This window comes from Nycticebus coucang, chromosome 7 (genome assembly GCF_027406575.1).
Source record: "Nycticebus coucang isolate mNycCou1 chromosome 7, mNycCou1.pri, whole genome shotgun sequence".
Taxonomy (NCBI): Eukaryota; Metazoa; Chordata; class Mammalia; order Primates; family Lorisidae; genus Nycticebus; species Nycticebus coucang.
Window position 1 is genome coordinate 91,021,144 of NC_069786.1, and position 13,951 is coordinate 91,035,094.

Sequence of the window (13,951 nt, forward strand, 5' to 3'; positions counted from 1 at the left end):
TGTTAGATGAGTATCTTGATAAGAATTCATAATTTACCTTATTTTAAAATCTGGGAGCTAGTTAGTCTGGAAGAAATGAATAAATTTGCATAAGAACCAAAGAGCTTCTATTGAGAAAATGAGCTATATTTTGAATCCTACTTTTGTAAAGATAAGTATTAATGGAAACTTATTTGTGGATAAATGATAAAGAATCACTGATTAGAGCACATGGAAACCAAGAAAAGGTAATTTATAATGAGAGTTTATGTGAATTAGGTAATGGGCTAGACATTTTTTAGGAAAGACTGATGTCAGTACAGAAGGTTGCTAAAGCTTGGAGCCTCTGCAATATTAACAGATTAGTAGCTGAGACCTTGGATATAAATCATAGGAGTCCAAACCACTGAAATTGTATATATTCAATATAATTTTAATGAAGTGTAAATATTTTGAAGATATTTAAATAAGTATTCTAACCAATACACTCAAGTGACTTGTTTTAGAAAAGTATCTGTTGTTTTGTTTTCCTGGGTTGTTCAATCAAACCATTTAATGCCAACAGATACTGCCATAAAAACAGCTCTTGATTAGCCAGTAAAGCAATAATAGATTTACTTGTACATGTAATAAAAGTGCACTACAGTGTAGCTAATTCTAACTCAAACAATTCACTGTATTTGGTAAATATTGCTGATAGAAATGGATGATCTGAGGTTAAAGAAAAGATCAATAATACTGAGAAATGCAGGTATATGTATTTCTAACAGGGACCTTTGTGTGTTCCTTTGTTAACTGTTTATAAGTCTACATGCTTTTGTTGTTTTTTGGCTCAGTGATATTTTTGATTATATGACTTAATCACCAAGGTTTAACAACGTAAAACATATTGGAGGACTAGTAGTCAATTGTAGTTCTCTTAAGAGACATAGAACACTGACATAGATAGTAAGAAAGGTATTAATACTTTTTAGGAAGTCCATAACCTTAGGTAATAAAGCTGATAAGAATGTAACTAATGTTCAATATCAATGGTTTTTGAAAAAACATCGTGGTATATAAAACCAGTGTTCCTAAAATTGCTTTGCTTTTGCCCCTGCAGTATCTTAAATGACACATGAAGTAAACTTCATTAACTCAAAATTTGAAAAACAGATAAGGATTATTATCTAATACATTTTAAAAGATAAAATACTACTATTTGTAGTCACTTGGGAAAAAGTGACTATTGAATTACTTGTACTTTTCAAATTGTACTTTGCTGCCTCAGAGAGGTTTTATAGTATAGCACATGAGCAGAAAGGCACTATTCAGACCTCATGGTTTTGGTTCTTCATAGTACTTGTTTAAAAATAGATTTGAGGAGAAACATATGAGACCTTGGATATAAATCATAGGAGTCCAAACCACTGAATACAGAAGTATGTATTATCAATAGGTAATACAAAAATGTTAAAAAAAAAAAAAAAGGAAGAAATGTGGGGAAATTTAGCATTTTAACCACTACACTGTTCTTTAGAAAAACATAAGAATCAAATTTATTTTTATTTTCACAGGAGTTTGAAATGCTATCATTCCAACTAGAGCATTAATTTGGCTAGTTATATTTAGGTCGATACCAATAAACAGTCCCTACTGCCCATCTGTCTGCCCTAGTGCAGGCCGTGCCCTGACTTACTGGATTGACTGGTCTCATTTTTCTACCTTACTCTGCTGCTGCTCTTTTAAACAGTTTACTATTATTATATTGAAAAAACTTAAAAGGAAAAATATAACAATAACATTATGAAGAAATTTGGACAGCTACCACTATGAAGGAATGAATGCTAACCTAAAGTAATTTTTGCATAAGAATATTTTGTAAATAAAACATCGTTACAGATTAATTTGAAATATCTTTGAGTTTTCTCTTCCTTACAATCTCCTTCCACAGGGCACCCTTGCATTCTATATGCAGTTTTATATTTCAATTTTTCTGGTCATACACATCCATGAAAACACATATTGGTAGATGTACAGACACATACATGAAAATTACAGAGACACGTGCATTTGACTTATTATTGATTGATAAATACATGTATGCTATTTTCATTTATACATATGTTCTATGTATAAATATATGTAACCATCAAATGATTATTAGATTGTTTATCTCTAGAAAATTCTATAAATTAAAGCATAATATGCACATCATTTCTCAACTTATCTTTTGGAGATATATCTATGCTTATGCATTAAGATCTAGAGTTTTAAGGGCAGCGCCTGTGGCTCAGTTGGTAAGGCACCGGCCCCATATACCACGGGTGGCGGGTTCAAACCCGGCCCCGGCTGAACTGCAACCAAAAAATAGCTGGGCATTGTGGCGGGCGCCTGTAGTCCCAGCTACTTGGGAGGCTGAGGCAAGAGAATCGCTTAAGCCCAGGAGTTGGAGGTTGCTGTGAGCTGTGTGATGCCATGGCACTCTACCAAGGGCCATAAAGTGAGACTCTGTCTCTACCAAAAAAAAAAAAAGATCTAGAGTTTTTAGCTACTGCATAATATTTTGCCACATTATTATTGAATAATTTATCTTTTATTAAATTATTAATACTTATTTTTTTAATTTTTAATTTTTATAAATAATATTTCTGGTTCTTGCATTTGTTTTCTTGAAAGCATACCTTTCTATTCAGTACTTCAGGTTCTTCACTATTTTTCATAAATCATTCCATAAATTATAAATCTAGCATATATTTTATGATACTTTTAAACTTCCTTTCTTGTTAGCCTCCCAGAATGCTGCAGGCACATAGGAATTTGCAAGATTACTTTGAAGTCTCCAACTTGCCCGTGATAAAAAGTTAAAAGAATGGTACAATATGTGTTTTTCCATTTTAATGACCAAGTCATACAATTCTTGCTGAAAGTCAGAAGCCAACAACAATAGTTACACAGAGTGCTTCCAGCTATTATTAGTATCACTACAGTATTTATAAATAGATAATAGTATCTATACTATTAGTATAATAATATTTTAGTATCACTATAGTATTTATAAATAGATAATCAGAAGATTATCAATGAATTTCTAAGAATAGCTTCAATCTAATACTAAAAGATCCAAAATAAAAGGAAGGAAGGAAGGAAGTCAGAGGGTCAGAGGGTCAGAGGGAAAGAAGAAAGGAAGATGAGAGAAAGAGAGAAGAGAGGATAAAAACGAAAATTGAAGGAAAAAGAAAAAGCCAGAGAAGAGTAAACTCTCAAAATATAGATTGTGGTCCTTAAATATCTAAAAATAGATATAACTTCTATAAAGCAGCAACATTAAATGAGTATTCGTGGCAAAAAGATGCTTTGAAAATTAAAACTATGATAAAAACTTTCAATATAACTGCCGGACTATAAAGTGAAGAATTTTCCCCAGAACTTGAATAAAACAAAGGCATACAGACAAAAAATGGAGAGAAATGGTAACAATATTGAAAGTTTAGTTCAAGAGGTAAAGTATCATGAGTGGAGAGAGAAAGAGAATCAAAGTGATATTTCAGGAATATTCTTCAGGACCAAAGGACATGAACTTCAAGATTAAAAGAGCTCAAGTACACTAACAACAACCACAACAATAACAACAAGAATAAGAAAAATATAAAACACATCAAGTACCAGAATACTTTTCAAAAGAAATGTTTTAGAGCAAAAGACCCATGCACATCTTGAAATCTCAAAATATACAAAAATGAATGATCTTAATGTTTCTGTAACCATTAGTCAAATCAAGGGGGAAGAGATAGAATTGAATTGTATTTGTAATGGCAGCATTAAAAATTAGAAATACTGAAGAATTTTTTCAAAATACACAATACTCACAAAAATTACTTTAAAATGGATTTCTCTACTGAAGCAAAATCCCAATTGAGAATCTAAGTCTAATATGAATATTTTCAGACATGTAACTTCTGAGAAAAAATACAGTTACCTTTTGTTCACCCTTTCCAAAGAAGTTAGAATGTGCTACAGCAAAACAAGGAAAGAAGGTTCATTTAAGTACTCACTCCCAAGTGTTGGACAAGTCAAAGCCCATTTTGTTTCTAATGTATTATATATTATAGAATCCTTACAATTCTTAAGCCAATCCCAGTCTGGCAGTGTTTTTCTCTGTGTCACATTGTGATGAAAATTATCAAAATGTACACAATTCTACAAATTGGTAGAAGTGTAGTATCTTATAAAATGTTAAATATTCAATGAATGTGTGCTAATCTTCCTTAGGCATTAGGAACTTCTAAACTGCACCATTTCTTCCATGGACTAGTCACGCCTCTGAAAATTCATACTTTTGTTAGGACAGCCAATTGGTCTACACATACATTTCACAAAATAACAATTGTTTTTAAAGTTTATGAAAATATAATAACGTGTGCATGGGCTTAAAAAATTCTTTTTACAGATAAAAAAGAATCAATTGATCAAATTAATAGAGCAATAAATCACATATGCACCATTTTATTACACAGATGTAATACATTATGTATGTATGTATGCATGCATACACACAGGCATATATACCATAAGATCAGAAAAGAAATTTATCATATCCTGCTGTGGTAGTCAAAGAAATTTCCAAAATAAGGTAGAATTTGGCCATTTTTTTCACTCAGTGTTTGCCCCTAATAAATAAAAAAGATTTGATGCATAATCACCAATTTTACATAACATGATTTGTTTTTTCATGTTCACATATCTCATTTCTTTAGTTAGAAAATATTCAAAGCCTAATACTTTGCTTTTAGCTTTGTACTCTCCATAGCATTCAACATAGTTTTAAATATTTGTTAAGGATTAAAGTACCTCATGGCACAAGTTCAGGTTATTAGTATTATCTTTATCAAAAGAGATGCAAAATATTTATTTGGGTAAATCAATGTCAACATCAAGTATAAGTCAAACCTTTGACTCAGGAGCCCTCAGCAGGTGATTCACTTCTTTTATTCACAAGCTGTGCATACCTTACATAAGCTCACCAGATACAGATGATATGTGCTGTTAGCATAACACCTTTGGTTTTGCTATGGCATGAATAATTCCATCTTTATACATTCTCTAGTTTACTTAATTCCACTGATTTTTAGAAGAAATAAATATAAGTATATGCTCCATTGCCTTAATGATGATTTTGCTTAGACCATAGTTTCTACAAAATCATTGTGTTGAGAAGGTAGGAGAAATGTTTATAGCAAATGTTTATGCTAGCATGTTATCAGTTGTTTTGACCTTTCTATTAAAATACTGAAGATTTTGTTGTATTTACTTAATGACAACCTTTAACTTAACCAATTCTACAATTGTATAAATTTAGCTTGTAAGTCAAAAGTGCTCTAATAGTATAAATATCAAAAGCTACAGAATAGACATGCTATATTAACAAATTAGAGGAAAATAATAGCTTACTTTTAAAGGTGCTAGGTGACATTTGCCCCCCCCTCAAATTTTCTGGAAGATCAATTTATAATAAAGTCATATTAATAAGAGAAAGGATTTATTTACTGTGCACAAGGGGAGAAATCAGAGTGATAACCCAATTTTCCAGTGGAGTTCAGATATCTTTATACAAGCCTTTTAGAAGGGAAAGGAGAAACTGAGGAGCATAGTGATGAGCAGTTGCGAGGGAGGTTGCTAGAGAGGAAAAAAGGATGGGAGTAAAATAAATTGACTTGTAGATTAACCTGGGAAACAGGCATTTATGACTAAAATACCCAAAACATTTTCCTCATAAATGAGGAAATGTTCTTCCTTCATTCTTGTAATATTTGGGAATAATAGGAAGGAAGAAGAGAAACCAATTGTCTTCTTTCATCCTCTGATCTGGCCAGTGCTGTTTATGCAGATAGAGGAAAGTCCACCTTCAGTGTTTCTTGACCTTGAATGGTGTTCAGTTCAAAATTTCTTTTCACCTGGTCTGAAGGGACAAGGAAAGGAACTTCAAGGGGTGAGAGAAACCCCAGCCTGGTGAATATAATACAGAAGTCTGGAGAGCTCATAGAAGCAGTCAACTGTTAGACCACCACTCAGCAATTCTCACCAAAAAGGGGGAAACAAATGTGAGTATGAGGTAACCTAGGCAATTAATAACTAATAGAAAAGGGTAATAATCAATGACCAGCAGAAAAGAATAAAGATACCTGGAGATGCAGAGACCAATTAAGGAGTTATTAATAATTTGAAAGGAAAGAAGGAGGATATTTACACATCTACACTGCCTTAGCATCTCCACCTCTCTGTCTCCTCTCACTTGTGAGGGGGACCCACTTCCATCTCTCTTTGGAAGTGCTCTAAGCTTTCTCTTGGTTCTTAAATAAAATTTCTTCTTTGTTATACTAAAGCCAGTGCGAAGTTACTTTTGCTTTCTATTCAAGCTGGCTGTTCTGCTCAGCTTTAGTTTTACTTTCCATCCACTTTCACTTTAAATTCCTCTTTCCCATGGTTGAATTTTCTCATTCCACCAAGTAATAAAACCAACTTTGTTCAAGAAACCAGGAGCCCCTGAATCCCAACACCAGGAACTCATAATTTAGGATGAAATTTCCTTAGCTCCTTCACTTTCTATAATGGGGACTATAAATTTTTGATAATATTTACAATGTCACATTCAATTCCCTCATAGAAGATTACTCTGCAGAGATGACTTAAAAGTTAAATTCTGTAGACTTACACATGTATCTGTAAGGAGATGAGAAAAACAATGTGTCATTGTTTTCTTTTATTGGAATTGCTTCAAATTCATTTAAATAATTATTTTATATGGTGCCATTTACCAAGGCCATTCTAATGGCTGTTAATAAATATTCAGTTATATGCACAACAGAAAACATTAATTCAAATATATTTTCTGTTATAATTCTTCCTATCTTTTTTCTTTGTAACATGATGATGAAACATGAAATATTTACATATAAAAACTGGAAGATCAGAATAAATAGTTATTAATGGCTTATTTCAAGTCAGATTATGAACAGCTATTTAAGGTTATTTGTCTTGTTACCAGAATTTTTTTCTGCAATCCTTGGTCTCAGGAATTCAAAGAATGAACCCATGGACCACAGACCAGTAGTTAAGACAGGATTTATTAGACAGAAAGGAATACAGAAGGAGTAAAATGTATCACAACTTCTGACAGAGGGAAAGACCCATGTGCAAAGTCTCCAAGTGGGTCCTTTGTCTAGAGGTACAAGGTAAAGAGAATTACATTTGGCCAGGACTTAGACACTTTTTAAATTTTAATGAGTGTATTAATAAATGAATGAAAGCAGTCCTTGCAGTTCAGCAAAATGTCAGGGCATTCCCTTCAGAAGAGGCCAGGTGGCTTACATGAAATCGTCCAGACCTAGGTTATAGGGATTTCCTGTATAGCCCTGAATTAGTATTACATCAATCTCTCTGCAAACTGATAATATTTACAAGAAAATCAGGTCCATTTTTGTTATCTTCTATCTTAAATCAGAGAAATTATGTCAATGTTAATTCAACATTATGTCCATACTTACATACGTTAACATATGTAAAGCTCAGTATACCATTTTTAGTATATTTGATAGAATGACATAAAAGGAATTCATATTAAAAAAGTGGAAAATAATAAATAACTGATAGCAATGAATAAAAATGAAAACCATAAAAGAATAACAAGACAAATCTCAATTATAATTGAATTAGGGCACATAGGAGAATCTATAAAATGAAAAAAAGAAAAATGTATGCTAATTCTGATACTATACAGAAGCAATGATTTTGACTGAACACTGAATTTATTTACATATATAAACATTTATATGTGTGTGTATATGTCCTACAGTAATATATAGTCAGCAAAGAATGGTTTAAAGTAAAAAAACAGTAATTCTCTGACAGACCAGTCCTATGTCTTCCCACTCAAGCACTCACTGCAAATTAAATTGATTTTAAAGTATTTTAGTTCTTATTTCAGGTATCAACAGTTCTCTAGTAATAGTTATATTTAATTCGGGGGCTTTTATAGTTTGTCACAATCCATAATCAATAGGGTCTTTTGGTTCCCTTCAGCTAACTAAACTTAAACAGTTTACTTCCTAACTAAGGGTTCCTTATCTCCTTTTTTATTTTTATTTTTTAGAGCACTTTCTTTAGAAAACTTGCAATTTTATTTATTTATTTTTATTTATTTATTTTTTTTGAGACAAAGTCTCAAGCTGTCGCGCTGGGTAGAGTGCTATGGCATCATAGCTCACAGTGACCTCAAACTCCTGGGTGTAAGCGATTCTCCTGCCTCAGCCTCCCAAGCAGCTAGGACCACAGGTGCCCACCAAAACGCCCGACTATTTTTTGATTGCAGTTGTCATTGTTGCTTAGCAGGCCGGGGCTGCGTTCAAACCCTCCACCATAGGTGTATGTGGCTGGCACCCTGCTGAACTACGGGCACTGCCAGAAAACTTGCAATTTTAAATTCTCTGTCTGCCACTTTCAGAAACAAATCTCCATGTTTATTGCCAGTTTTACCAGATAGAGATGTTTTTCTCAATGACACAAAAGCCATTCCTTTGAAACACAGTCAGCTGGAAAGATTCTGCTGTTGCATCTCAATCTCTACCAGAGAAGAGGAGCTTAACTTTAAAGCAAGAATTCGCAAACAGATATGGCCCAATCACATTGACCAGGCAAAATTTTTCATTAGTTCACACCACTGTTTAAATCTTCCTCTTTTTTGTTTTAGCAGCTCGATGGGCATCTAGGCTTCTTCCATGACTTAGCAATTATGAATTGGGCTACAATAAACATTCTAGTACAGATGTCTTTGTTATATTGTGATTTTTGGTCTTCTGGGAATATACCCAGTAAAGGAATTATAGGATCGAATGGCAGGTCTGTTTTTACAGCTCTAAGTATTCTCCAAACATCCTTCCAAAAAGAACATATTAGTGTGTATTCCCACCAGCAGTGTAGAAGTGTGCCCTTTTCTCCGCATCCATGCCAACATCTCTGGTTTTGGGATTTTGTTATGTAGGCTACTTCTACTGGGGTTAGGTGATATCTCAAAGTAGTTTTGGCTTGCATTTCTCTGATGATTAAGGATGATGAGCTTTTTTCCATATGTCTGTAGATCGGGCGTCTGTCTTCTTTAGAGAAGTTTCTCTTCAAGTCCTTTGCCAACCTTGAGATGGGATCACTTGTTCTTTTCTTGCTAATACATTTGAGTTCTCTGTGGATTCTGGTTATTAAAACTTTATCAGAGATATAACCTGCAAATATTTTCACCCATTCTCAGGGCTGTCTGCTTGTGTTACTTACTATGTTCTTGACTGTGCAGAAGATTTTTAGTTTGATCAGGTCCCAGTGATGTATTTTTGATACTGCTTCAATTGCCTGGGGAGTCCTCCACATAAAATATTCACCCAGGCCAATTCCTTCAAGAGTTTTCCCTGCACTTTCTTCTAGTATTTTTATAGTTTCATGTCTTAAGTTTAAATCTTTTATCCAGTGAGAATCTAGCTTAGTTAATTGTGAAAGGGGTGAGTCCAGTTTCAGTCTTTTACAGAGCGCCAGCCAGTTCACCCAGCACCATTTGTTAAATAGGGAATCTTTTCTCCACTGAATGTTTTTGATTGCCTTGTCAAAGATCAATTAATGGTAAATAGCTGGATTCATCTCTTAGTTCTCTGTTCTGTTCCAGACATCTACTTCTCTGCTTTTGTGCCAGTACCATGCTGTTTTGATCACTATTGATTTATAGCACAGTCTCAGGTCTGGTAGCGTGATTCCTCCTGCTTTTTTTTTTTTTTTTTTTGAGTAATGTTTTGGCTATTTGAGTTTTTTCTGATTCCATACAAAATGAAGTATTATTTTTTCAAGATCTTTAAAATATGACAATGGAGCTTTGATAGGAATTGCATTAAAATTATATATTGCTTTGGGTAGTATAGACATTTTAAGGATGTTGATTCTTCCCAGACATGAGCATGGTATGTTTTTCCATTTGTTAATATCTTCAGCTACTTCTTTTTTTAAAGTTTCATAGTTCTCTTTGTAGAGATCTTTCACATCCTTTGTTAGATAAACTCCCAAATATTTCATCTTCTTTGGCACTACTGTGAAAGGAATAGAGTCCTTGACTGTTTTTTTGGCTTGGCTATTGTTGGTATATATAAAGGCTACAGATTTATGGGTGTTGATTTTGTAGCCTGAGGCATTGCTGTATTCCTTGATCACTTGTACAAGTTTTATAGTAGAAACCCTAGTGTTTTCCAGAAATATGATCATGTCATTTGCGAAGAGTAAAAGTTTGATCTCTTCTGACCCTATGTGGATACCCTAGATCACCTTTTCTTCCCTAATTGCAATGGCTAAAACTTCTGTTACAATGTTAAAGAGCAATGGAGACAATGGGCAACCTTGCCTGGTTCCTGATCTAAGTGGAAATGATTTCAATTTAACTACATTCAATACAATATTGGCTGTGAGTTTGCTGTAGATGGCCTCTATCAGTTTAAGAAATGTCCCTTCTATATCAATTTTCTTAAGTTTTCATGAAGGGATGCTGGATATTATCAAAAGCTTTTTCTGCATCAATTAAGAGAATCATATGGTCTTTATTTTTTAGTTTGTTTATGTGCTGAATTACATTTATAGATTTACATATATTGAACCGGCCTTGAGACCCTGGGATAAATCCCACTTGGTTTTGGTGTATAATTTTTTTTATGTATTTTTGGATTCTGTTTGTTAGGATCTAATTGAGTAGTTTTGCATCAATATTCATTAGTGATATTCGTCTATAATTTTCTTTTCTTGTTCGGTCTTTCCCTGGTTTAGGGATCAAGGTGATGTTTGCTTCATAGAATGTGTTGGATAGTATTCCTTCTTTTTCTATATTTTGGAAGAGGTTTAGTAATATAGGTACTAGTTCTTCTTTAAAGGTTTTGTAGAATTCGGACATCAAGCCATCTGGTCCTGGGCTTTTCTTTTTAGGAAGATTTTGTATAGTTGATGCTACTTCAGAAATTGATATACACCTGTTCAACATTTCCACTTCATTCTGGCTGAGACTTGGTAGGTGGCATACTTCCAAGTATTGGTTGATTTCTTTCAGATTTTCATATTTCTGAGAGTAAAGTTTCTTGTAATATTCATTAAGGATTTTTTGAATTTCTGAGGAGTCTGTTGTTATTTCATCTTTACCATCTCTGATTGATGAAATTAGAGATTTTACTCTTTTTTCCTGGTTAGGTTGGCCAAAGGTTTATCTATTTTATTGACCTTTTCAAAAAACCGACTTTTGGATTCATTGATCTGTTATATAATTTCTTTTGTTTTCAATTTCATTTAATTCTGCTCTGGTTTTGGTTATTTCTATTCTTCTGCTGGGTTTGGGGTTGGAATTTTCTTCCTTCTTCAGTTGCTTCAGATGTCCCATTAAGTTATTAACTTCCTCTCTTTCTGTTTTCTTGAGGAAGGCTTGCAGTGCTATAAATTTCCCTCAGGATTGCCTTTGCAGTATCCCAGAGGTTCTGATAATTCATGTCTTCATTGTTGTTTTGTTCCAAAAATTTGGTGATTTCCGTCTTAATGTTGTCTATAACCCATCTATCCTTCAGCATAAGATTATTTAGCTTCCATGTTCTTGTATTTATATGCAGATTCCTGTTGTTATTGAGTTCAACTTTTATTCCATGATGGTCTGAAAAGATGGAAGGGATAATTTCTATTTTTTTTAAATTTGCTGAAGTTAGATTTGTGGCCCAGATGTGGTCGATTTTGGAGTATGTTCCGTGGGCTGATGAGAAGAATGTGTATTCAGTTTTGTTGGGATGAAATGTTCTATAGATGTTTGTTAAGTCCAGATGTTGAATGGCTACGTTTAAATCTAAGATTTCATTGCTTAGCTTCTTTTTGAAGGATCTACCAGCACTGCTAAAGGAGTGTTAAAATCTCCAACTACTATGGAACTGGGGGAAATCAAGTTGCTCATGTCTGTTAGAGTTTCTCTTATAAATAGAGGTGCATTCTTGTTGGGTGCATAAATATTAATAATTGAAATCTCATCATATTGAGAATTACCTTTAACAAATATGATGTGTCCATCCTTATCCTTCCTTATTTTGGTTGGTTTAAAGCCTATTGCATCTGCGAATAGGATTGCAACACCTGCTTTTTTCTGCTTTCCATTTGCCTGGAGTATAGATGACCATTCCTTCACCTTGAGTCTATATTTGTCTTTTAATGTAAGATGAGATTCTTGTATGTAGCAGATATCTGGCTTGAGTTTTTGTATCCAGTCAACCAACCTGTGCCTCTTAGAGGACAATTTAAACCATTCACATTAGTTGAGAATATTGATAAGCCTTTTGAGAGTCCAGTGGACATTTTTAATCCTTTTGTGACTGTGGAAGTTGGAATTTCATCAAAATTTTCTTGGTGGGTTTACTTTTGTGGTGGAAGATTATGCTGGTCTTTATGGAGGATAGGTCTGAGAGTATCCGGGAGAGCTGGTTTAGTTGTGGCAAATTTCTTCAACATGTGAATGTCATTGAAGTATTTAATTTCTCCATCATAAATGAAACTCAGTTTAGCTGGGTACAGGATCCTGGATTGAAAGTTATTTTTTTTAGGAGATTCAAAGTCAATGACCATCCTCTTCTAGCTTGAAAGGTTTCAGCAGAGAGATCTGCAGTTATTCTAATATTCTTGCCCTTGTAGGTGATGGTTTTCTTTCGTCTGACTGCTTTCAGAATTTTCTCCTTCATATTAACCTTAGTGAAATTGATTATGATGTGTCTGGGAGATATCTTATTTGGGTTGAGTTGTGCTGGAGTTCTAAAACTGGGCCTCACTCTTGCTTAGGCTGCTCTCTAATTCTTGAGCTCAAGCAATCCATCAACACCCTACCCAGCCTTCAAAAGTGCTAAGATTACAGGCATAAGCCACTACACCTTGCCCTATTTTGTTGAATTTCTTAATTATTTCTCCTTTATTAAAATAAATTAGTTTCAGCTTTAATTGCAAGGCTACCATTTTTCTGCCTTAGACCCAATTTATTCCTTCTTTCCTCGTGTTTTATGATGAATAGTAGGGCATTTATTTAAAACTTTCTTGTTTTTTAACATCATTATTTTTATGTAAAAATTTTCTTCTAGGCTTTGATTTAACTGCCTTCTACAAGCATTGTTCTGTTTTTATACTTAAGTATCTCTAAGTATTTTCTGCTTCTCTTTTTGTGATTTTTTTCTTTGATACATTAGTATTTAAGAGTGTGTTTTGCTTCCATAAATTTGTTATTTTTTCTTTTTTTTTTTTTTTTTGTAGAGACAGAGTCTCACTGTACCACCCTCGGTAGAGTGCTGTGGCATCACACAGCTCACAGCAACCTCTAACTCTTGGGCTTACGCAATTCTCTTGCCTCAGCCTCCCAAGTAGCTGGGACTACAGGTGCCAGCCACAATGCCCAGCTATTTTTTTGTTGCAGTTTGGCCGGGGCTGGGTTTGAACCCACCACCCTCGGCATATGGGGCCGGCAACCTACTCACTGAGCCACAGGCGCTGCCAATTTTTTATTTTTTCAAATTTCCCATTGCTTTTTATTTTGGTCAGATAACGTATTATTTAAATCCTATTAAATTATGGAGACTTGCTTTATGGCCTTCATAGGTGGTCTATCATGGATAATATTCCATACACAATTGAGTGCTGTATGTATTCTACTGTCGATTGGTGAATTGTTCCATGTAGATCTTTTAGATATAATTGGTTTTTGATATTGTTCAGATTTCCTAAATTCTTTTGAACTTCCATCTTTCTAATTTTAATTTCAAAACATCGTGTTTCTGTTTACATGTATTTCTTTTATTATAGTTGAGCCAAGGTTATAAGGGAGCCAATAGTCCACATATTTTTCATTGTACCCGTTTTGTAGATTTTTGCCCATTCCCTTCTCACTTCTCCTGCTTTATTTCCATTGAGTTTTTAT